The sequence below is a fragment of the Protopterus annectens genome, chromosome 1.part2 (genome assembly GCF_019279795.1).
Source record: "Protopterus annectens isolate FY-2018-M chromosome 1.part2, PAN1.0, whole genome shotgun sequence".
Lineage (NCBI taxonomy): Eukaryota > Metazoa > Chordata > Ceratodontiformes > Protopteridae > Protopterus > Protopterus annectens.
The window spans coordinates 1,127,638,296-1,127,661,998 of record NC_056727.1 but is presented as its reverse complement, the minus strand read 5'-3'; the positions used below and the strand labels follow the sequence as shown (position 1 = coordinate 1,127,661,998).

Below are 23,703 nucleotides of genomic sequence, written 5' to 3'. Positions count from 1 at the left end.
TCCAAAGAGGCACTCTGCTTGACATGTATGGGCAATCTATTCCAGAGTCTGGGGAGTCTCTGGGTCAGGAATCTATCCCTCCAGCATGTTTTGTTTATTGTGATGACAAGGTTTAGATCCCTGGAGCGTGTAGCTCTGAGGGATTGGGATTTCTTTAAGTGTAGCATGTCCAACAGCTCTGGGTTTGACATGGCCTTGTATGTTAAGCAGAGATCGCCTCTGAGTAGACGATATGCGACAGAGTATAGCTGGAGTTTTTTAAGGCGGTCAGCATAAGGCATCTGCTTTAGGCCTGTGATTCTTTTAGTGAGGTATTTCTGAGGCCTTTCCAGTTGTTGCAGATGTCTTGAGAGGTACATACCAAATGGGGCGTTGTATTCTATAATGGGTCTAATGAGGGATGAGTACAGTGGGACAATGACCTCCTTTTTTCTGGATGAAAAGCCCTTCGTGATGAGGTGTGCCACATAGAAGGATTTCCTGACTGTTGTGGCGATGTGGTTATCGAAGGTGAGACCACTGTCCACCTGTGTCCCTAAGTCTCTTATCACACTTTCTGTGAGGTTTCCCCTTATTTAAGAAAAAGAAGTAAAATAAGAAATGGAAGATTAGATGCCATCTTAGATGGCAAAAGAAATATCAAATACAAAGAAGAAAATATTATGGAGGTGGTAGACAGGTTTGTAAAGAAAATTGATGAAAAAGAGGAAATGGACTTGCAAGAAGAATGCAAAGTGAAAAACATCTGAAAAAGTAAGGATTTAAAAATGATAAAATGATGGAAGAAATAGAAAAGGTGATAAAAGAAGGTAAGAATGAGTCAGTGCCATGATTAGATAATATAAGTGATAAGGAAATGAATAAAGATGGAAGATAATTACTTAAAAATAAATATTAAATGAATGGATGAAGGAAGGAAGGTATAATGGAAAAAGATGTGTGGTATGGTAATACAATTTATATAGAAAAGGATGAAAAAATATACAAAAAATTAAAGTCCCATAACACTAAGGAATACTGACTATAAAATATTTAGGAAGTACTACTAAAAGGATGGCGAAAATTTTAGATGAGGTAGTAGGAGAAGAGATTATGATATAAAAGGAAGAGGAGCATAAAGAAACATTAATTATAGTGCAAGAAGTATTAGGGAAGATACTGAAAGAAAACAAAGAAGTAAGACTGATAAGATGTTATGTAACTAATGTATTTGATAAAGTGAGCCATGAAGCAATGTGGAAGATTTTAGAGGAAAATGGCATAGGATAAAAATATTAATGTAATAAAGGAATGTTATGAAAGTTCATGGGAGCAGGTTATGATAAATTGATGGATGGGGAAAATAAGTATTATGACAGGAGTAAAACAGGGATGCCAAATGAGTGTGTGCTTATTTGCATCAGTAATGAATGCAGTGGTGTAGACATGCATGAATGAAATGAGGGAGACAAGATGTGAGATGGAAAGAAATGTTACATAACCAATATGTATGTGTGGTGTATTCAGATGATGTAGTTCTAATAACAAAAAATAAGGGATGGATAAGTGAGGTTTTAATAAGGATCAAAAAAGTGTTAAAAAGTTGGCCTGCATTTAAACAAAATGAAGTGTAAGGGATTTGGCGAGGTAAAATAAATAAATTGAATATATTTCACAAGAAAGGAAGTAAAGATCTTGGGAGTGACATTTGGTGAGTATGAAAATGGAATAAGTCAGTGGAGACCAACACTTGAAGAAATAAAAAAGTCTTAGTTTGGTGGAAAATGTTTAGTTATTTTAGAAAAAGATGTATATACTGAACACATATATATTAGGAAAAAATAGCATGTTTAGAGAGTATATATGTATATATATATATATATATATATATATATATATATATATATATATATATATATATATATATATATATATATGTGTGTGTGTGTGTGTGTGTGTGTGTGTGTGTGTGTGTGTGTGTTCCTGACTTGAATGGAAAAAGACTTATTGGAGATTTTTTATCTTCATTTGGGGCTCAAGGCTGAACCCAGTGAGATGAGGGATAATATATAATAAAAAAAGAAGGTGGCTTAAATAAAAAAAAATACAGTGGTACATTTAGCATCTATCATTATATTTTGCATAACAAGAAAGGTAAAAGAATGACAAAAAGAAATGATAGGTAAGATGCTATATAAAAATACAAAAATGTATGGGAAGAAAAAAAATGGGAAAAAGTGGAAAGTGTCAGCACTGAAAAGAATATGACAAAAATGAAATTATGAAATTTAAAAGTAAATGAAGTTGATGGGGAAAGAATGGTATAATATGATTTTTAGAATTGTTTAAAGCAATAAAAGACAGAAGGAAAAAGGCTTGATTTTTTTTTTACTAAGCAGAGGATTTTTGTGGAAAATTTTATTGCACAGCTTACCAGTGAAAGAGAATACAAAATATGTGGTGATGGAGGAAAGAAAATGCGTAGACTGCCATGAAGAAGAAACAGCAAAATATTTCTTTTTGTTTGGATTGCAAAAAGAATAAAGACTTTTTGAAGACATTTAAAAATAAATACACATAGAAAGTGTTTAAATGTATAAATATGGATAGAATATTATATGGGATGCATGATAAGGTAAAGACATGTGATTCTGATAAATGGGATAAAGTACTGTTTGTGGCAATATGTGTGCTATGGAACACATATGTGAGGATGTGCTATAACAAGGAAATGGAGGAGGATGCAGTGTTACCTACAATAAGAAGATCATTTTGAAAGAAAGGATAGGAATCAAAGTTGACTATAAAGGAAAAAGAATGAAAGAAATAGAGCTGTTTTGTTAAGTTCTTTCGTGTTGATAACTTGTCATTTTGTGTTGATAACTTGTATATAATTTTTAAGTATGAATGTAAAAAAATGTTGAATGAGTAAATACTTGATTTAAATTTTTTATGAAATAAAATGAATGCAAATGTTAAAAAAGTGCCCTACTCTTTTCAGTATGTGCTCTGGGGTTTTCTACATTCCCATGATCCACCAACTCACACAGATGAGGCCTATGTTTAACATCTCATCTGAAGGAAACACACTCAGGAATGTAGCACCCCCTCATTTTGTACTGCAGAGTCGTCAATTGAGCTACCTGGTGCAGGAATAGAATGCACAGCTGTCTGCACCAAAGATGAGTGTGCCACCTGTTGCACCCCTGACATTGATAATGCCAGTAAGTTGGTCTTCGCTTCCCAGCATTATCCGTTACGCTTGACAGAGCAAAAGCCATAATCCTCAAAAGACTCTCATTTGACATTGTCTTAGAGGAAAAAAATCTTTAATATTATTTGCCCAGATGATTGAACAGTCCCCATATGTACATCAGAAATAAGATGGGCCTAGCCAAATTTAAAAGTAAATCAAAACTGCTGCTTGGAAACCTACATATATAGATGTTTTGTAGGGAGTGCTAAGTTACCCAACCGGCTTTAAATATTTTAGATGTTTCTGGTCTCCTTGTCTGCCTTTGAATTCATTGTGTTACAGTCAAGGGCTCTTAGGGTGACTGTAAAACTACCTCATTTGACAATGTTGTCTGAAACACTGTTAAGTTTCTTATTTAGTAATATTCTTAAGTCTTCTGCTGCAATTTAATTGGAAGATGTTTTATTACTCAGACTATTTTGTTGTACTCTGTTCCCATGTGCTAACTTTTGTAATCATTATACTAATTATACTACACTCCTCATGACTGTTATGTGTTCACCACCTTTTGGCCATATTTTAATATTTGCATTTATTGTATAATTTGTTGCTGTTTCTGTGCCTTTGGCCAGGTTGATAGCTGAAAGTGATAGCTTGATGGTTTTGCTTACCCAGTTATGGAATGAAGAAGAATTAGATAAGATCTTTTGTAATGAAATACTGACATGAAATACACATTCCACCAGGAGGACATTACTTAATGTAGTGCTTGAGATGACAACATGTCACAGGTACCGCATTCATTCTGTTAGTAGTCATAGAATAGCTGTTGTATAGCACATGGCTTAGCCTAAATGGTAAAACACATTAAGGTGGTTAACTTGGAGATTTATAGAGCAGCCTTGAAAGAAATATCACATGACTTGAGAAATACATATAAAGGGTTACTTGTTAGAAAGCAAAGAATAAATTAAGATGCTATGTTATTTATTTTTGTTTATTTCATCTTTTGTTTAAGAGAAAAGTTCTACTGAGCAAAATCCGATTTTCAGTGGAGGCCCAAATAAAAGACCTTCCCTGATAGACACAAATGAGTGCAAATTAATACAAAAAAAATCTAAAATGAGGACATATACAATTTTAAAGTACATTAAACAGTACAAATGCAAAGGTAAGGATGACAAGAACTACAATATTAAATAGAACAGTTTCAAAAGACACATAAATCAATCTTTGCAAATTATAGAAAGACAATAAACAGCATGTTTATATGAAACCATTCTATGGAAGTGTATATACAGTTTGTTAGGTGACAGATGGGAAAAAGAAATTAGTTGGAGGAAAAGAAGTGGTAGTAAACAGAGAAAAATCAAGAAGATGAGTTAAATGTATGTGCTTAGGAAGGGAATATTGTGGAGAGACATTATGTGGAAGAGTATGGGTTTATATGTTTGTTATCAGTCAGTGACTTTGTATAAGTAGTGTTCAAGTTATAGGAAATGCAGGTGTATGAATAAGTATTGTCTGGACAGAGTGAAAGAGTAGTAAAGTTATACTAAGGTAGGACAGGGGGCTATACCAAGAGTCACTTAGGTATGTTCTTGCAATATAATCACCTAGAGAAAGTGGAAAAATGTCCCTAGTTCTCTGACTGGGTGGCTAAGGCAAATAACACAAAAATCAATAACTTCAGGAAGTATGTGAAGACTCAGAAAGTGATAGTCCTGTGCATCTAGTCTGAAGAAAATGGAGCAGAAAGGTGAAATCACTGACTATTCTAAATGAGAATTTTCAAACTCTGAGTCCTGTCGCAAATGGAGGTTCACAACCTTACAATGAGGAAGAAACAAGATGGCCTGATCACACAGAAAATGAAAAATCTGTGTGTTTTTAAAAATCATTTTGATACTGAAATGGAGTATGCATTGTTTCCATTATGTGCCTAGTATTGAAAAATATCAAGCTGGAAGCCAGACTCTCAGTGTTTAAACCATTATCTGCACTAGTAGATATTTACTAATGTAATTAGGCTGTTACTTTACTTACCACTGAAAAGTGTTACTTTATGCATCATATTTAGAGTTTGGTCATTATCCCCTGAAATCATTCCAAAAAATGTTTATATCTCCCCAAAGCATTTTAAAAGAAGGTCAAGCTATTCTAAATTATTTTCAAACAGAAACCCCAAGAAATGAAAGTCCCAATGTATGACTTTACTAACCTGACCATTATCATTCAAAGATAAAAAAATATTGATTTGTTTCTTAAAGTAACTCTTACATTCTTGTAATGTCATCATATATACTAGAATTGTATAAAATTCTGACATTTCCTTATGTCCATTAATATATTAATACTTTGTGCATTATGCTATAAAGAATAAGGACATTTTAAATGAATTCACTTTATTAAGTAAAACTATAGAGGCAGAGATCCTATCAATTCTAGTTTGCATCCCATGAAAGCAAGAATAATGAGTTAGGAACAATGATGAATCTTCTGCCTTTACTAGTAAATCAGCTGAATTATTATTACTAATCCATTTACTTAGTGCCAGCATTTTAGCTTTCTTCTGTTCACTTCTGTCTTCTCTACAAGATATGCAGTTAAAATCCCCTGTTAAAATTAAAGTACCCTTCCAATGACTTTGTAGTAAGTTCAAGTGATCTTTATACACTCTTGCATCTATTCCAGGATCCAGTAAAAATTAGCTATTGTGTAGTGTTTGCCATTATATTTAATTATTGCAAATGTATACATTAATTTGGGATCATTAATGGAATCCATTACCTTAGGCATTGCAGTGGATTTTCTACAATGTTTAGCAGTCCCTCTCCTCTTTTTGTTAAAAGAAGCAGATGATGACATTTCATAACCTATGTTATTTAAATACTGTATATCTTTATATATCAAGTGAGTCTCTTGCAAGAATATAATGTTTCTTCTGTTGAATTTTGCTGTCTCATTATTGATTCCCTTTTGTTGCCATTATTTAATCCATTTACATTAGCAGATAATAGATTAAAAATATTCATACTTTATATACATTTCTTTTAAAAGATAATATTACATATTTATTCACCATATTAATTTAATTATATATAAGACTCTAATGCATTCCTCCATAGGTTCAATGGTTCATAGGTAGGTACTAGTCTATTGGCCCAAGGGCCTAAGTAAGCCTAGTCAGCAAGGTTCCCTGGCTTACGCCACCCAAGAAAGTTATTTTCCTGTGCCCCTGTCGAGTAGAGCCACCAAAGTGATCCCTGGGGTATATTTCCTATTTCCCATCCATTTATCAAGATTTTTCTTGAAGAGTGCTAATGAGGAACTTTACTTGACATAGATGGGTAGCTTGTTCCAGAGTATGGGAAGTCTCTGGGATGGGAATCTATCCCTCCAGCATGTTCTGTTTATTGTGGTGACAAGGTTTAGGTCTGTAGAGCATGTAGCTCAGAGGGATTGGGATTGCTTTAGGTGTAGCATGTCCAACAGCTCTGGGTTGGACATAGCTTTATATGTTAAGCAGAGATCACTTTTTTTAGATGGTCAGTGTAGGGCATCTGTTTGAGGCCAGTAATCCTCTTTGTGAGGTACTTCTTCCAACACTATCTTAACATTACACATTTTTTGAATCCTTCCATTCTACAAACTAAACTACTAAAACTCATCAATAGCAAAACAACAGCAAGTCTACAACTATAAGTGTATATATTGCCAATAAAACAAAAACTACCATGAATACCAAACTCCCTAGTTTGCCTATTGAATAGACCAACTACTATACTATCCATCTGTTTACCAACACCTACAAATTCATCAACAAATAGCCAACAACTACTGTGACTTACAAATAGGGTTACCACCTGTCCCACTTTGCGAGGGACAGTCCCTCTTTGGGCAGTTGTGTGCTGACAAAAAATATTAAAAATAGCAAACGTCCTGAGATTGTAGGACATAATTATGTCCTATATTGTATGTAATAGTTGCATAACAGTTATTCTGTATCTAAAATACTTAAATGTTATAAGAAACAGAATAATCAATTAAAATGCTACAAAATAAGCTATTATGTAGGCAAAAAAGTTAAGTTCTATCCTTTGTACTGACCGTGGGTATGTGTCGGCCTGTAAAATCTGATGTTTGTCCCGAAAATGTCCCACTTTGACCATTTGAAAAGGTGGCAACCCTACTTACAAATAAGTCAAATAATATAATATTAAATTTAAGTAAAAAATAATAAGAGACTATTAATTTAGTTATATATTTTGCCATTAAAAATTATTTCCCAATTATTACATAAAAGTTTAATAAACCTCTTCTATTAATCACAAATATTAAATAATCCAACAGTTTACTATATACCTATTTATGTAATAGTAGTATAAATGATCCATTAAATATTTCTTAATTATTTACTAATTCAACATTATTATAATTAAATCTCAAATAAATATCTAGAACAGAGGGAGACCTGAAGAGATAAAGAGATCTGTGAGCTTACAGGTGACAGGTAATTGTATTATTCTAAACTATAAGACAAAAGGGAAGTCAATGCACATATATATTTATCATGCTAAAATATATGCACATATTTTATATATCTAATAAAAGCTCAGAATTAATTTTTAAAGTACAAGTGTCTATATCTTAGAAATTTGTAACACTGTTAACATTATGGTTATTAAAATATCTAAAAATCATTTAACTTATTAAACTACTTCATAAAAATATGTACACTACTGAGGTCAAGTGAATGTCTTGCTATTTCTCTGAAGTCAAAACATATCTGCACTCTACATTGTATTCAAATGTTACAATGTGCTTCACTCAAATTGCATTCTGCCTTTTTGGATTCAAACATATTAAAAAAATGATTTTACTTTTTATCAAAATGGATGTACTGATTTGGCAATATAACACACACATTTTAGTTTTGACTTATGAAATGAGTTATTTCAGGTAGTCTTAGTGAATCTAATAACATACATGTAAATAGTTTCAACATTCACATAACCAAGCTTTAAATTTGAGCTTTCAGATTATATTAAAATATTTTATATGATGTTCTGTGTAAATTATATGAGATCTTATACATTCACATTTCTACCATATGCAGGTATATGAAATACACATCTTCCTTATAAGCAGTTTATCATTTAAATATATTTTCTGTCTATTAATTCTGGTATTACAAGCAATCTTGACTATATATATATATATATATATATATATATATATATATATATATATATATAAATAAATTCCTGCTTATTTATTTGAATATGTGTTTTTTGGCCTTTGGTGAACTGTTGTTCTGATCTAAGCTTCACATCCTGATATCAGAACGTGACTACAACATGTGAAAATGACAATTCACAGAACAAAGCAGCTTCCAATTTCTTCTATAAGTTTCTCATTCTTAGTTTTTAAAGCTATTCTAATCAGTAACAAATATCTAACTTTATTTTTTTCCATTAATATGTACAGTGAGGGTTAATAACAATAAAACAAGCTATTAGCATTCAGCAAAACATAAGCAAATTATATCTCAGCAACATCTCAATATAAAGCATTACTATACCCTTTGATTTACCAATTCTTCACTTCTAAAAAAAGAGATGTTATTTTGAGTAGATTTTCCCATATATGTTTCAAAAAAGAAAGAAAACAAAAGTTCATTGCTGTTTTCATAGACATCAGTGATGAATTTTGACCTAGATTCTCTTCAGAACAGCTCAAGGTGGAAAGCAAGGCAATCAAGAAGTGTGCATTCTGACACAACTGCAGCATTCTTTTGTTCTAAAGCTTCACTTAAGTATTACTCACTTCATAAATGGCCTGTGAAAGGAATGTGTTATATAGGAACAAACAAAACAAAATCACCAGCACTTTAACACTTCTAATTATTATATTACTTAGATCCAACATTCAGTTAACCCAGCAATGCAGATACTAAGCAAAGTTGAACAAATAAAATAAAATTCTTAATATTTTATTTATTTATTTTATTTTATTTGCAGTTGGTTTACCAGGATAGTCCATTGGGCCTAAAAGAACCCGTTTTCAATGGAGTCCTGGGGAGAAAAGCTCCAAAAAAAAAAAAAAAGAACAGACATACAGAATATGTACATACACTTGAAAAAGCTCTTAAAGCAAACTAACAGACAAGGTGAAAACAATAGAGCTAAGCTACTTATACAATGTAAAAGAGAATACAGGCATTGCATATGCATTTGAGGTACATTCAAAAATGCGATATATTAAATAAAGTACAATAAATGAGAGGTGTGTTAGGACTTTAAAGAGGTAGGATTATATTGTTGTATAGTGTGGTTAGATTTGAAGAAAGTAATAAGTATATAGGCTTTGTTGAGTAGGAAGTGAATGAATGGAGGATGAAGGGTTCCATATTTTTATGATGGATATATAGTCTTAAAGTTACCAATACTATTGCATATAATTTATTGACATTCTCTCACATGAAGTATTTGTTTAACATTTAGAAATGCACTTATAAGCTAAGTTAAATTTTATATAAGTGCTTCACTGTAAATATTGTAAAACAGTAAAACTAACCATTTATATTTCTCATCATGAAAAATATTTTAGCTTAAAATATAAATACATACTTACATATATGTTGAAGCTTAAAGTCCACTGCAAACATTTCACTTAGAGGGCAAATCTATTTATTTTTAGAAAATAAAAGTCATACAGAGAATAAAAGTCACTTGTATGTAAGCTATTTAATTTTAGAAGTAGTTTTAAGGAATTTAGCTCATTCTATCTCTTGAGATATATATTGTTCCATTCCATTTCTTCAGTGTTATTAGGGATTTTGTTGTTGTTAACAAAAGTAGATGCCTCCTCCAGTGTGAAATATTTTGGTTTCTTCAGAAAGAAATGATTTATATTTGCAGGAAACATCAAAGTGTCTTTAATATTGTTCTTTTTAAGTTCCTTGATTAGAGGAATAACAGGATTTTCTTTTATTAATTGCTTTACTGGAATAATCACTTTCAAATCTGACTATGTGTTCATCTATTTTAATAAGCTGTTTTTTTATATTTGATCTTTTCCTAAGCTAGACATAAGCTTAACTGTAATTGAACATGGTGGTGAGTTTTCCATCTTTGAAGGTGCTCCCAAGGATCTATGTGCCTTTTCAATTTCAAAATATAAAGTTTCATATAGATTTAATGTTTTATGTTGCCAGGTTGTTAAGAATTTTATTATATTTTCTACCTCTTATTTTTCAGGTATACCATAAATTCTAATATTATTTCATCTTAGTCTATTTTCTAAATCCTCAACTTTTTTCTATGAGCCATTTAGTTTGTTTTCAAAGAAATTCATTCTGAGACTCACCTTCAATTAGTCTCCATTCATGATTATTTAAAGCTTCTTCCATACTGCTGATTTGTTACTTTGTTGTTTTATAAGAATTTATAAATGTTGCATTTTCTTTCTGGTCTCTTGTTTGAAAGTTTCTAATTCAATATCCAGTATGTCTATTTTAAGTAATACATCATGCATACTAGACATTAGTGACTGTATTTTTTTAACACACATTTGTTGAGGGAATTATGTTGAAGTCTGTTTTCTGTCAATCAAGCAGCTGAAATTCTAACAGGAAAATTACAGCTTTTGAATCTATACATTTGTTATAAGACTATCAGTGAATGAAATTAGCTAACAAGTATCTCCAAAGTTTAATTTTCTGATTATATTTTCTGTCAGAGAAAAGTTTTCATACACAGAGCTGTTACCAGTTGCTGCTCTTAGTTATCCATCTTCCAGTGGGTTTTTATCAATGTTTCATATGAATTGTTTTAATATCCAAAAACATAGAATAGGCAAATTGTTTGGTATACCCAAGATTCACAAGAATATAGATCAGTCCCTTGTTAGACTCAGAGTATCATCTCCAGCTTCAAAATTGGAACCTATGTCAAAGTTTGTGGCTTTTTTAATCCAGTTAAGCACACACCTTATTTCATTAGAGATATGTTTAATTTTTCAGAAAAAATTAAGAATGAGAACATAGAAGCAGAAGATTTTTAGTAACAACTGATGTGCGATCTTTTTTAAATTCTTACTACACAACTTTGGGGTGAAATGGGTACCACACATGTTATATAAAGACAAGGTATACACAACAGGGGAAGCCAAATTTTTTAACTGAAATTATAAAAGAAGTATTGAACAACAACTTCTTTTTCATGTGAATTTTATCATCAAATAAAAGGAGTAACTATGAGTGCCTGGATTGTACCAAATGTTGTTAATTTGATACACTGGGAATTAAATATTCTCAGTAATATAGTGGGATTTAATTGGATTAGGGCATATCATCATTTTGATGATTTTTTATTTCATTTGGCAGGGTAACGAAGCAGAATTAAGTGATTTTTATTAAGAAAATCAGGCATAGTAGTTCTTTTCTTAGATTCACATTTAATAATGAAAAAATATGGTTAGTTTTTTTAGGTGTTGAACAGTAAAGAAAAATTGTGTTATGTACCCCACTTACGTGAAAGACAGTTAAGTTAAAGGACACAGTTACAGACTCAAAGAACTCACTGATAAAGTTGAAGAAAGAGAGAGTGTATTTCAGGTATTACATGAAAGGTTTCTTTTTAGGGATTTTCCGGACTGAGTTATATGTAACTTAATTGATACTACTGACAAAGAATGAAACAGTGAAATTAAAAAATCTTCAAGCAGAAAGGATACAAATTGGTCTGCAGCAACATCACTGTTTTTTTTTTCCAACTGATAGTGTTATGATCAAGAGAAATATACATAATTGGTGCATATTGCCTGGAAGTGATAAAGTGTTTCAAGTTGTAGGTGAGAAACTCAAATCCATTAATAGAAAAGGAAGAAAGATGAAAAGCATACTAGAAAGTAAAATTTTAGAAGGCACAGAAGGTAGTAAAAAGATGACTTACAAATGCACTGATTGCTCCACTTGCAGATATATAGTAGAAGGTCCTAATTTTTGTTGTGCTTCTACCCAAAGGGCCAATGCAACTCAGGAATTTTACATATGATTCATCATTTGCTGTTTAATGTACTCAGAGTATGTGTTATATGTGCTTTATATTATATTATATGATATTATATTATATTATATTATATTATATTATATTATATTATATTATGGAAAACCAGCAGAACTTTAAGAAAATATATTTATGAGCATCACTATACTGCCAAAAATGAAAGCTTTAATAATGCTTTGACAAAAAATTCTATCACGTGTGGATTTTAAGAAGTTTATTTTCTCACTTGTTGAGCATGTAGTGAATCGTTTCAATGGAAACAAAGAAGATGAACTTGAATTTTGTGAAATGAAAAGGCAGATTATATTGAATGTTTATGTCCTACCTGGTTGAATGGTGTTGTCAATTACAAATGTGTTTAAAAAAAATGCAAGAGTAGGCAGTGAGTTAAGGTCATGTGTTATAAATATGTGGAATAAATGAGTTTGTCACTGTGAATATTTATTCTGAAGAGACCTTGTGATGGTTTAAAGTGCTGAACAAATTTTAAAAGTATTCAGTTTGTTCAACACTAAGAATTTTTTTTTCAGTGCCTACATTGATTTATACATTCTATGAAGCCCGGTGAATTTTTGAGTTTTCTTCTTTTTTTGACATTTAAAAAGAAAAGTGCCTGGGACTCATGTCCCACAAATTCAATTCCTGACAATGCCAACATTTCTGTTCAAAAACATTGCCAGGCAATCATACAGGCACTAATTGCAGTTTCTGGGTGTATAGCTCTTTCCTCCTTATGCTGCAACCATGGAGTTGATTATATTAGTTGTGGGGGTGGAGCACAGCATTCCATTATGGGATGGGGGTGCAGGTGGACTTGCACTGCCTGCAAAAACACCAACAATTGTCATTCATACATTTATAGTGGATGCATTTTTCCATGTTAAAAAAAAAGATGAATACATTTCTACAGAAACACTTGCAAATTAGGACAGTACCATCATTAAAAAGCTATGCAAATTCAGGCTTTTATTAATGGTTCATGAGGTAGAGGTGATAATCCAATAAGAATGGGAGTGAGAAACAGTTCTGTCTTCCACATCAGGAAAGAATTGGTTCATCCCATAGTAGTGGAGCACTCTGGGAAAAGGCATGGAAGTAAGTGTTCTTCATATGCATCATGACCTAAGGCAGAAAAGCTCATCATAAAATAATTTTCACTCCAGCTAAATACTGTAGGTGATGATAGTATGCACCCTATCTTATGCTCAGTGCAACAGATATAAATACTCTGGGTGATGATGGCATGCACCCTATCATAGGTTCAGTGCAACAGATATAAATACCGTAGGTGTTGATAGCATGCACCCTATCTTAGGCTCAGTGCAATAGATATTGCAAATCAACTGTCAGCCAACAAATTGTTGGTATGGGAGCACTATAAAATTCCCTAACCTCATTCTTTCTACAGGTTGCCTGGCACAGTCCCCAGCTCTCATCTCTTCTTCCTGGCATCTTCTTATGCTGAGAATGGATGAGCAATAAATAAAAATAGCAGGAATGTTACTTAATGGTCATTTAGGGATCAATGCCCAAATGATTCACATCTCTCACTTGATCATGTAGACTTAATGACAACATAAACTATATATAAATATTCTCAAGTTCTCTGCTTCAGTACAACATCCTTTATGTAGTGGGCATTAATGGCACACTCTATTAGCCTGAGTGGACATGTTAGCCTATTTCTTGCCTGTATGAGAAAGAAAAAGGGTGCAAACCTTGGCAAATATGTATAAATTCAGGGACAGTTGCATGAAATGGGTTAGTGTAGTATAGTGGTATCATAATGCAGTTAAAAAAGGCAAAGGCCATTTATTTCAGGAAATTTGGATAGATGCAGATATATTTTAAGAATTTCTTGTCAAAGTGGGGCACAAAGCTGCAATAATAAAAATAGTGAATTTGCCAGACAGGAATCTTAGTAGAAATGATGATGCAGTCATGCCACAAAGTATGGGGCTAATAAACAGCAAGGTGCAAGCCACATATATAAACTCTGTAAATTAAAAAAAAAACAGCAAAAACACACCAATATAATTGTCAACACACCAATAAGGAAAATAATTTTATTGTCATTACACAAAAGCAAAAAAAAAAAAACATTTTTTTGTCATCTACGCCATCATAAAAACCGAAAATCTTATTATCTTACACAATGTCAACCTAGCTAAGTAAAACATAATGAATACACAATGCCAACTCAGCTAAGTAAAACATAGTGAATATGTCATATGTTTTAGTGGAGGCATAACCATGTCATCTGACTGGTGATGCAATCCCATCAAGTGTGTGCATCATGATACTTCAGATACAGTTCTGATTGTGGCATCACTGGTTGATTTACAGCTCTGTGAACTATGAACATGGGTAGGCAGGGCATACCTCTCAACTGTCCATATTTTTACAGAATGTCCGGATTTTTCCTCAAACTTTCAGTCTCTTCCTCATAAAATTTGTGGTTTTCTGGCAAATCACTGGGATGAACTGAGGAATGAAATTACTAAATAATGAGATACATTTCAGTTTCACACTTCTTATTCTTTAGAAAATTAATTTTAACACAAACCATGTTATTCTAGCTACTTTCTAATTTTATAAGATTAATATTAAAAATATGCCCCTATTTCTGAGCCTTTGTCCCCCTATTATGTCAGGCTTTCTTGGGCTAAGAGGTTGAGAGGTATGTGTTCAAAGCTGTCAAGGTGTAAATACTGAGTATTTAACAGAGTGGAACCACTCAGGACTGGTTTCCCAAAAGCAATGCATGATTACAATTTCACTTACTATATACTTTTACATGGGGGAGGACAGGCCAAATTGTGTAATTCCTTTAATGGAAGACATATGTATTCAAACACAGTGCTCAAATTATCCCTTCAAGTATGTGTGTAGTCTGACAAGTGTGATATGAACTCTTAGGTGGAGTCTTCAGTTAGTGCACAGCTCAAGAGGAGCTTGATCTTCACTGCATATGTTCTAATCATGTGGTGTATGCATTTTATTATTATTTTTTAATTACAGTGGTTACAGATGTTGCAGGTTAGAATAATTTTTTCAACAGATCTTGATGTATATCATGCTATGTAGTGGTCACAAAGTATCATAGGACCTATGTCATCATAGTTTGTTATGGTTTTGGATTGGTAGCTGCGGTGCATCCAGTAATTTCTATACTTCCTTATGAGCATGCTCAGTATAATGATGTATTTTGTTGCATGATGTTTAGCATAACGCATATTAAATAATCAATGTTGTGGAATACTTATTGTCATTTGTTGCTTTGTGGCAAAAACTTCTAAGTATTTTCTTCTGGTGGAATGATTCTGCTGTTGTCCTCACAATGGAGGTAGTGACCAATGCATAGAGGACACCAACATTGTTATAGGCTGGTGTAAATCTGTTGTCTGTGACCTCTAGTAGCTTCTACACTTCACTTCTTACCTGATGGTACTGCTGCACAAGTCTGTGAAGTACGCTGTCAGTTGCACATTTCTCATCTGGGGATAACATATAATTTTATGACCTGATAGTATTCTGTTTTCAGAGGTGTACTTTGACAGATGGCAGTATCTTGTGTATGTGTGGCATCAGCAGGAACTACACTCATAAGCCACACATGCTTTACCTTCCAGGCATATATAATACATTGAAACATGTGTTCCTATCACATAGTCAAACTTGTACAAGTTCGAACCTTATATGGTCGAGACCATAAGTTCGAACTTGTACAAGTTTGAGTATTTCAATGGAAATCTCCGTAAGGAGAGGTTTCTGTTCTGTTGAATGAGGTGCGATCTCAGAGTTGGTATATTTAAGTAGCGGGGGTGTGGGGGGTGCAGCTTGCCCCCCTGCTTACAACAGTTTATTTTGTTTTTCCTTCTATTTAATTTTTTATTCATAGTCAAAGTTTTGTAACTTCGAATGGAATGGTTCGTACATTTCGTGTTCAAAGTTATAAAACTAAGACTATGTGATATTGACCCTTGAAACATGGTTGCTGCAATTGACATTACACAGTTGCTGTCATCAGGCCCATTTTGGTTGTGATTACTTCCTCAGGGGCTATATATCATGGGTAGTCTTCCCTTCACACATACTGAACGTGTCCATAGGCATATCTTAATATTCATAGACAAGCAACCCTGATGTCAATGGACTGACTCCACATGACTCCTACCTTTCAGGATTTCCATCTAAGTATATTTTTCATGAAATGTCCCAAATGTTCCACGTAATTACATCTCATCTGTTACAGTTATACATCTGAACCAACGCATTGCAGCATAATCTTCAGTTAATATACTGTTCAAAGTTGCAGGTCTGTTTTTGTGGCAGTTCCTTTCGCACTGCACCACATATTAATTTGGGATGTATTAACTATTTCAATTTCTACCTTCCCCAACTTGCATGTTGCTGCCATAGCTGTCATTGTTAAAACTGTCTGTACTTGTCTGGATATTATGCCCATTGGCCTTTATTACTTCTCTTAATTTGTCCACAGGTTGTCTAACGGTAGTTTCCCCTTTCCCCTACATTGTTGCTCCAATAGATAGAAGGCATCATACGTTTTTACATTTGTGTTACCTGCATGTCTGCAAACACATCACACATGATTTATTTTAAACATTTACTGACTGTGTGTTATGCCACAATATACCTGACAGTGCTACTGAATTTCCTATGTGTCCATTGCCTGAAATTATATGCAATGCCCTGGTGTGTCATATTTCCTTAATCTCTATTAATCACACCTCTCTGTTCCTGAGACTGGTTCCTAATTTAGTTCTGAGCTTCTTCATTCCTTGTAAAAATGCGTGACCTGTGAAAAAAAGGTGGTGAATTTTACTTAAAGGTAAATCATGACACAGCTAAGAGGTGCACACTTCTTTCACTCTAGAAAATATATTTTAAGCAATGCCCCCTTATTCTGTCAACATCTCAAGTTAATAGTACTAACATTTAAAAAAATGTAATATCCAAGCAAACAATAACTATGTGAATGAAAGTGCGTAATCTAATCTTTTTATCTTCTTCTTCTTCTTCTTCTTCTTCTTCTTCTTCTTTCGGCTGCTCCCATTAGGGGTCACCACAGCAGATCATCTGTTTCCATTTCTTCCTGTCCTCTGCATCTTGGTCTGTCACACCAGTCACCTGCATGTCGTCTCTCACAATATCCATAAACCTTATCTTAGGCATTCTTCTTTTCCTGTTACCTGGCAGCTTCATCCTTAGCATCTTTTTCCCAATATACTCTGCATCCCTCCTCAGCACATGTCCAAATCAACGTAATCTTGCCTCTCTGGCTTTGTCTCCAAACCTTCCAACCTAGGCTAACCCTCTAATATACTTATTCCTAATCCTGTCCATCCTCATCACATCCAGTGCAAATCTTAGCAGCTTCATCTCTGCCACGTCAAGCTCTGACTCCTGCCTTTTTGTCAATGCCACTGTCTCAAACTCATATAACATAGCTGGTCTCACTACCCTTTTATAGACCTTCCCTTTCACTCTTACTGGTACTCGTCTGTCACAAATCAGTCCTGACACTCTTCTCCATCCACTCCATCCTGCCTGTACTCTCTTCTTCACCTCTCTTCCATACTCACCATTACTCTGAACTATTGATCCCAAGTATTTAAACTCATCCACCTTCGCCACCTCTACTCCCTGCAACCTCACCATTCCTCTATCCATCCTTTCATTCACACACATATATTCTGTCTTAGTCCTGCTGACCTTCATTCCTCTTCTCTCTAGAGCATATCTCCACCTCTCCAGGGTCTCCTCCACCTGTTCCCTACTCTCACTACAGTGTCATCTGCAAACATCATAGTCCACGTGGACTCCTGTCTGATCTCATCTGTCAACCTGTCCATCACCATTGCAAATAAGAAAGGGCTCAGAGTTGATCCTTGATGTAATCCCACCTCCACCTTAAATGCATCCATCACTCCCACTGCAGACCTCACTACTGTCACACAACCCTTGTACATATCCTGTACCACTCTTACATACTTCTCTTACTTCTCTGACACTCCCGACTTCCTCATACAATACCACAACTCCTTTCTAGGCACCCTGTCATATGCGTTTTCTAAATCGACAAAGACACAATGCAACTCCTTCTGACCTTCTCTGTACTTCTCCATCAACACTCTCAGAGCAAACATCGCATCTGTAGTGCTCTTTCCTGGCATGAAACCATACCGCTGATCACTAATCATCACGTCCCTTCTTAACCTAGCTTCCACTACTTTCCCATAACTTCATGTTGTGACTGATCAATTTAATCCCTCTGTAGTTACTACAGCTCTGCACATCACCCTTATTCTTAAAAATCCTTTTCTCCATTCCTCAGGCATCCTCTCACTTTCCAAGATTTCATTAAACAATCTAGTTAAAAACTCCACTGCCATTTCACCTAAACACCTCCATCCTTCCACAGGTAAGTGTATATGTATTGTTTGCTTGGATATTCCTTTGTGTGCGATCACATTGTATTTTAGTTTTTCCCCCCTTGTTTCTATGCTGTATTTGGAAGTTTTATATTTTAAAAAGTGTCCCTGATTCTTCATAATTATTTCTGGATTTGTTCCCCGTTATGATTAGGTTTGTCCCTGATTCATTTCAGAGCAGTGACTCTAATTTGTTAGGCCTCCCCTGACTTTCATGTATTCCAAGTTGCTCTAGGGTTGTTTTCCTACTGTGTTTACATTGTCTACACAAGCCCTGCTGCACCTCAAAGTGGGCATGAGCATGTGTTCTGGCCTTAAGCAGGAGCTGCTTGACATATAGGCTGCCTAGAGTATTGCATATTCAATGAGCAATGATGCTCATCAGTTAAAGATGGCAGATTGTATTAGCTTCAACATGAAGTGTATCCACTGTTAATGAATCCTTGGATTTATATGCAGTATTAGAATATATGAATTTATTTTGCAGTTACACAAACTGAAGAACACTATGGATTTATGCTTGTTTTTTGTATCAGTAATAAATAAAGTTGGATCTCAGAGATATCTACCATTTAATAATTCAGCTGTTATTATAACAAATATTTATTGCCATTGTACAGCATTATTTTTGTCTTGCAGAACTTTTGAACTTTTTTATGTTTATTTATTTTTTTAAGCAAGTAAACCCATGAGACACAAGTACTTTTTTCAGGAGTACTCTTGAGGTAAGTAACTTGCTTATGTTCAAACAGCAGAAAAATGGAGGATGAGGGAATTAAACCCAGGACTATAGCATGAAGTACATTAGCAAGTCTTGTCTTTAATTCTCTGTATTAAACTGTCAGTGAATGCCTACAAAATAATGTTCTCTACAAGAATAATAAGGGCAAATCTCTGCACACTACAGCTTTAACCCTCCTAATTTTAGCCCAGTTCATTATACAGGGGCATAAAGCCCAAACAGCAACACAGGCAACTCTTGTTCATCTAGAAGCATGAACGCTAATAGAACAAGGTAGGTTAAGAAAGGAGTGAGCAGCTGATGTCAGCTCCTACATTTTGAAGGTTGGAGGATGGAGGCAACTTGGCTTTCTGCACTAGCAACACTTCTAGCAACAGTCTGGTTCATCTGTAGTGCAAACAGTGCACCACTTGGTGGGCATGTTGTCCTTGTTCAAAAGCATGCATGCATTAAGCAGCTGTGGTGGAACTTGTGAGCGACAGATTGAGTGGGGACAGGATAAACCATGGCATCTGCAGACTGTCTCACTCCACAACAGCAGACTATTGCCTCCACCAGGTAGTGAATATTCTGTTGGTCTATCTCCTCAGTGGAGGAACAATTAGGATAATTGGGAGCAGGAACAGTAAGGGGAGCCATTATGCTGATTATGTGATGTAAAAAAAATATATATATAACTGGGTAAGTGGACCAGACACACAAAACCTATCTACCCTAACCCTAACAACACAGGCAAGTAGAAAGGCAAAGGCCATATGCATGGTGAATCAGACTATATAATCTGTCAGCAGCTTTTTTTTTGTTAGAGAAGTTTAAGAATATGAGAGCATTCAGATGAAGCTCAAATGGACAATCAGAGAAAAAAAAAACATTTAGATGGTAGCCAGAAATTATGAACAGATGCTAGACCCTGAAGTTTTGAGGCACAAGTGCAAATCAATGTGTCACAGTCACCATTTTGAAAAGTGAGCACTAAGTGTGGATTCTGCAGATAGAGCAGGTGACCCTGAACAATGTGCAATGAAAATGAATTTAGGAAGAGGGAGATATTACTACATTAAGGAGGTAGAGGGTTACACTGAACAACGTGCAGTGAAATTGAAATTAGGAGTTGAGTGGGATAACTATAGACAACAAGGTAAAAACATGTAGTTGATAGAATGGAAGTAGTTCACCTTAGTTTCAGAGGTGGTAGGGCTACAAACTTGGATGACATGAACTGAACATAAATTCAAATGGCACGAAAACATAATGTTAGACAACAAAAACTGAACATGAATTAAACAAGAGGAAGGCTGACTATGGACAACAAGCACTAAACATGAATTTGGGAGTTAGGAGGTTAGACACCTAGACATTTTGAGACAAATGTTTCAGAATAATTTTCATATGGTAAAGCATCATAAAGTATGAGCTCTCATTGTGCGTATTCATTTCCAAAGGTAATTCTTCATTTGCTGTGCATTTGCTCATGTTTTCTATACTAAAGACTAAGCAAGGGGAATATAGTAATTTATTAAATGATACATTTAAGGTATTGCAGTAACACAGAGAATATATTGCAGATATGGTAAATTTTAATATATCTGCAAGGAAATGTTCACCAAATAAAATGCACACTCATATTGACTCATCATTAGTAAGGAAATTATTTGCAATGTATGTTCAGGAACAAACATTTCTTCAGATTGTAAAAAAAAAAAAAATACCAGGAAATGGAAACAGTAGACATTGTTTGTGTTCTTAAATAAATTAGTGTTACTTCATGTTAAGAAGTGCAGTGGTCATGGGGTTATTCGTAGTGTAATAGATTCATTGACTGTTGGTAGGCTAATGACTTGGGGGGGTGTCTAAGCCTAGACAAGTTTTCAGGAAAGAGTAATAATGTCCTGCATCCAAAGAGGACATTGAGGGGCAGGCATTTATAAGCACCCTCTGTCCATAAGGGACATGGGTGGCAGATCAGGTTTAAATTTCCTGTTCCCCATCTACTTATTTAGGTTGTGCTTAAACTGAGTAAAAGCTGAGCTTCACATGGATGGGAAGCCTGTTCTATAGGAGGAGCCATCTCTGGGACACATATATGTCTCTCCAGCATGTTTTGCTTAAGTCACAAATAAAATTCAGGTCCTTAAACCTTGTATTCCTGGTACTGTTTGACTTACAAATATGCAGGAGATTCATAAGTCTGGGGTTTTTGGATGCCTTTTAAGGCTGGTATAGATCACCCCTCAGCAATCTATAGGAGACTGAGTAGAGGAAAAGGGCTTTAAGGCACTCTGCATAAGGCCGGTTTGTCATGCATTGTATTCTTTTTGTAAGGAACATTTAAGGTCACTCTAGTTGCTGCATATGTCTGGTCAGGTACATACCAAAGGGAGCATTGTACTCTATGACTGGTCTGATAAGGGCAGAGTACAGTGGGATAATGACCTCTTGGGACCTAGATGCCATGCCCTTACTTATAAGTTGTATGACATAAAAGGATTTCCTCACCACTGTGGCCACATGGTAGTCAAAGGTAAGTTTATTGTCTATGTGCATTCCCAGATCCCTGACCATGGGGTTGACTCTTAGGGGTGTATTACCAACAGAGTAATAAGCCAGGATGGTTGATTTCCCAAAGGGTACAATTAAGCATTTCTTGCCATTAGTTTAAAACCATGGCTTTGGCACCATTTGTTAGTCAGCAATAGAACTTCTTGAAGAATGTTATTATCTACAGAATTATCTAGCAACAAATTAATTGTTTCTAAATAATTGGCAGTGCATTGGTGCAGCGGTTAACACTGTCACCTCACAGCAAGAGGTTTTCTGATTTGATTCTCAGCTGTGGTGCCTTCTGTGCAGAATCTGCATGTCCCCCTTGCATTCTCTTGGTTTTCCACCGGGTAGTCTGGTTTCCTCCCGCATTCCAAAGACATGCACGTAAAGCATTTCTCCATGGGCCTCTGCTGAAAATAGGCTTTGTGCTAGTTGACCTTTCCCAGTCAACAAATGTTAAAAAAAAAAAAAAATTCTGCCAAACTGAAATGTAAACTAACACAGAAGATTAACTACAGATTATATGGAAGCAAAACAGTCACTATGTAAAACTAATTGTAGTGATACATTCAGTGAAAAAACTGCAGAAGGAATGTAGAAAGCTTTTAAAAGAGAAATTGTTTGAGTGCAAAAAAAGGCATACAATGTCAGCGGGATATATTTCCATAAGAAAAACACACTTGATAAAGGTGAGAGACAAAAAATACAAGAAATGGATTAAGGTTGAACTACAACTTTGAAAACTGAAATAAACAAGCTGGACAAACAAATTAAGCATAGTGTGAGACAAGATCAAGAAAGATTTTAAGAAAATGTATATAATGATATTGTTCATAAGAGAAAACCACTTTATAGATACATAAAATATGGAGCCATAAAGACATACAAATTAACTGTGTGTAGATTCTAAAATTTATTCTCAGATACATCAGATTATAGATATATTTTCAAAATCTTATGCAAAAAAAGTCTGGCTTCTCCAAGGGGGTGAGTTGTTCTAGTGACATCCAGATAATCTCAGATACTGGAATCAGATTATATTGAAAAAGAACTATGCAAACTGGATCCAAGCAAAGCACAGGGAGGAGATGGAATTATTAATAATAATCTGAGAAAACTTCAGCAAGAACCTGTATTACCATTGTATCTATTATTTACTATTTACTAAGTCATATAAGTATGAGGAGATTCCGCAAGACTGGAGACATGCATTTATTAAACCTGTTTTTAAGAGAAAGGGAAGTAGGACAAACCCAGAGTCATACAACCCCTAAGTCTAATTTAATGTTGTGGAAAAATAATGGAGAAGATAATACTGGATATCTTATTTTCAGAATTGGTAAGGTTGGGACTTGAAGTCATTTATCACCATGTATATGTTGAAAATAGAGCGTTTATATTACGCTGTCGAAAACTCAAACTGTCCACAGCGTAATAATCAACACGAAAATGTCAAAACCCCCGAACATCGAACACACACACACAAAAAAAAAAAAACCCACCCAGACACAACACAAATTGCTCTATACCCACCCCCACACTCCGCTACTTAAATATACCAACTCCGAGATCGCACTACATTGCAGTAAATGGAAATCTCCCCTTATGGAGATTTCCGTTTACACATGCGATGACTTTCGCTTTCGACATTTTGGTGCCGACAATATCAGCTTCGATATTGTTGGCCTTCGACAGTGTGAAGTAGACCCAAAATAG

The 23,703-nt window shown here is 34.5% G+C and overlaps 1 long non-coding RNA gene across 1 annotated transcript; it reads left to right on the top strand.

Annotated features, from left to right (window-relative positions):
* The first annotated feature begins 1,887 nt into the window (after positions 1–1,887).
* Positions 1,888–23,459, top strand: LOC122792489. The gene is made up of 3 exons (XR_006363322.1): positions 1,888–1,918; positions 21,009–21,013; positions 23,379–23,459. It is a non-coding gene; the product is annotated as an uncharacterized LOC122792489 (long non-coding RNA).
* Positions 23,460–23,703: the final 244 nt, after the last annotated feature.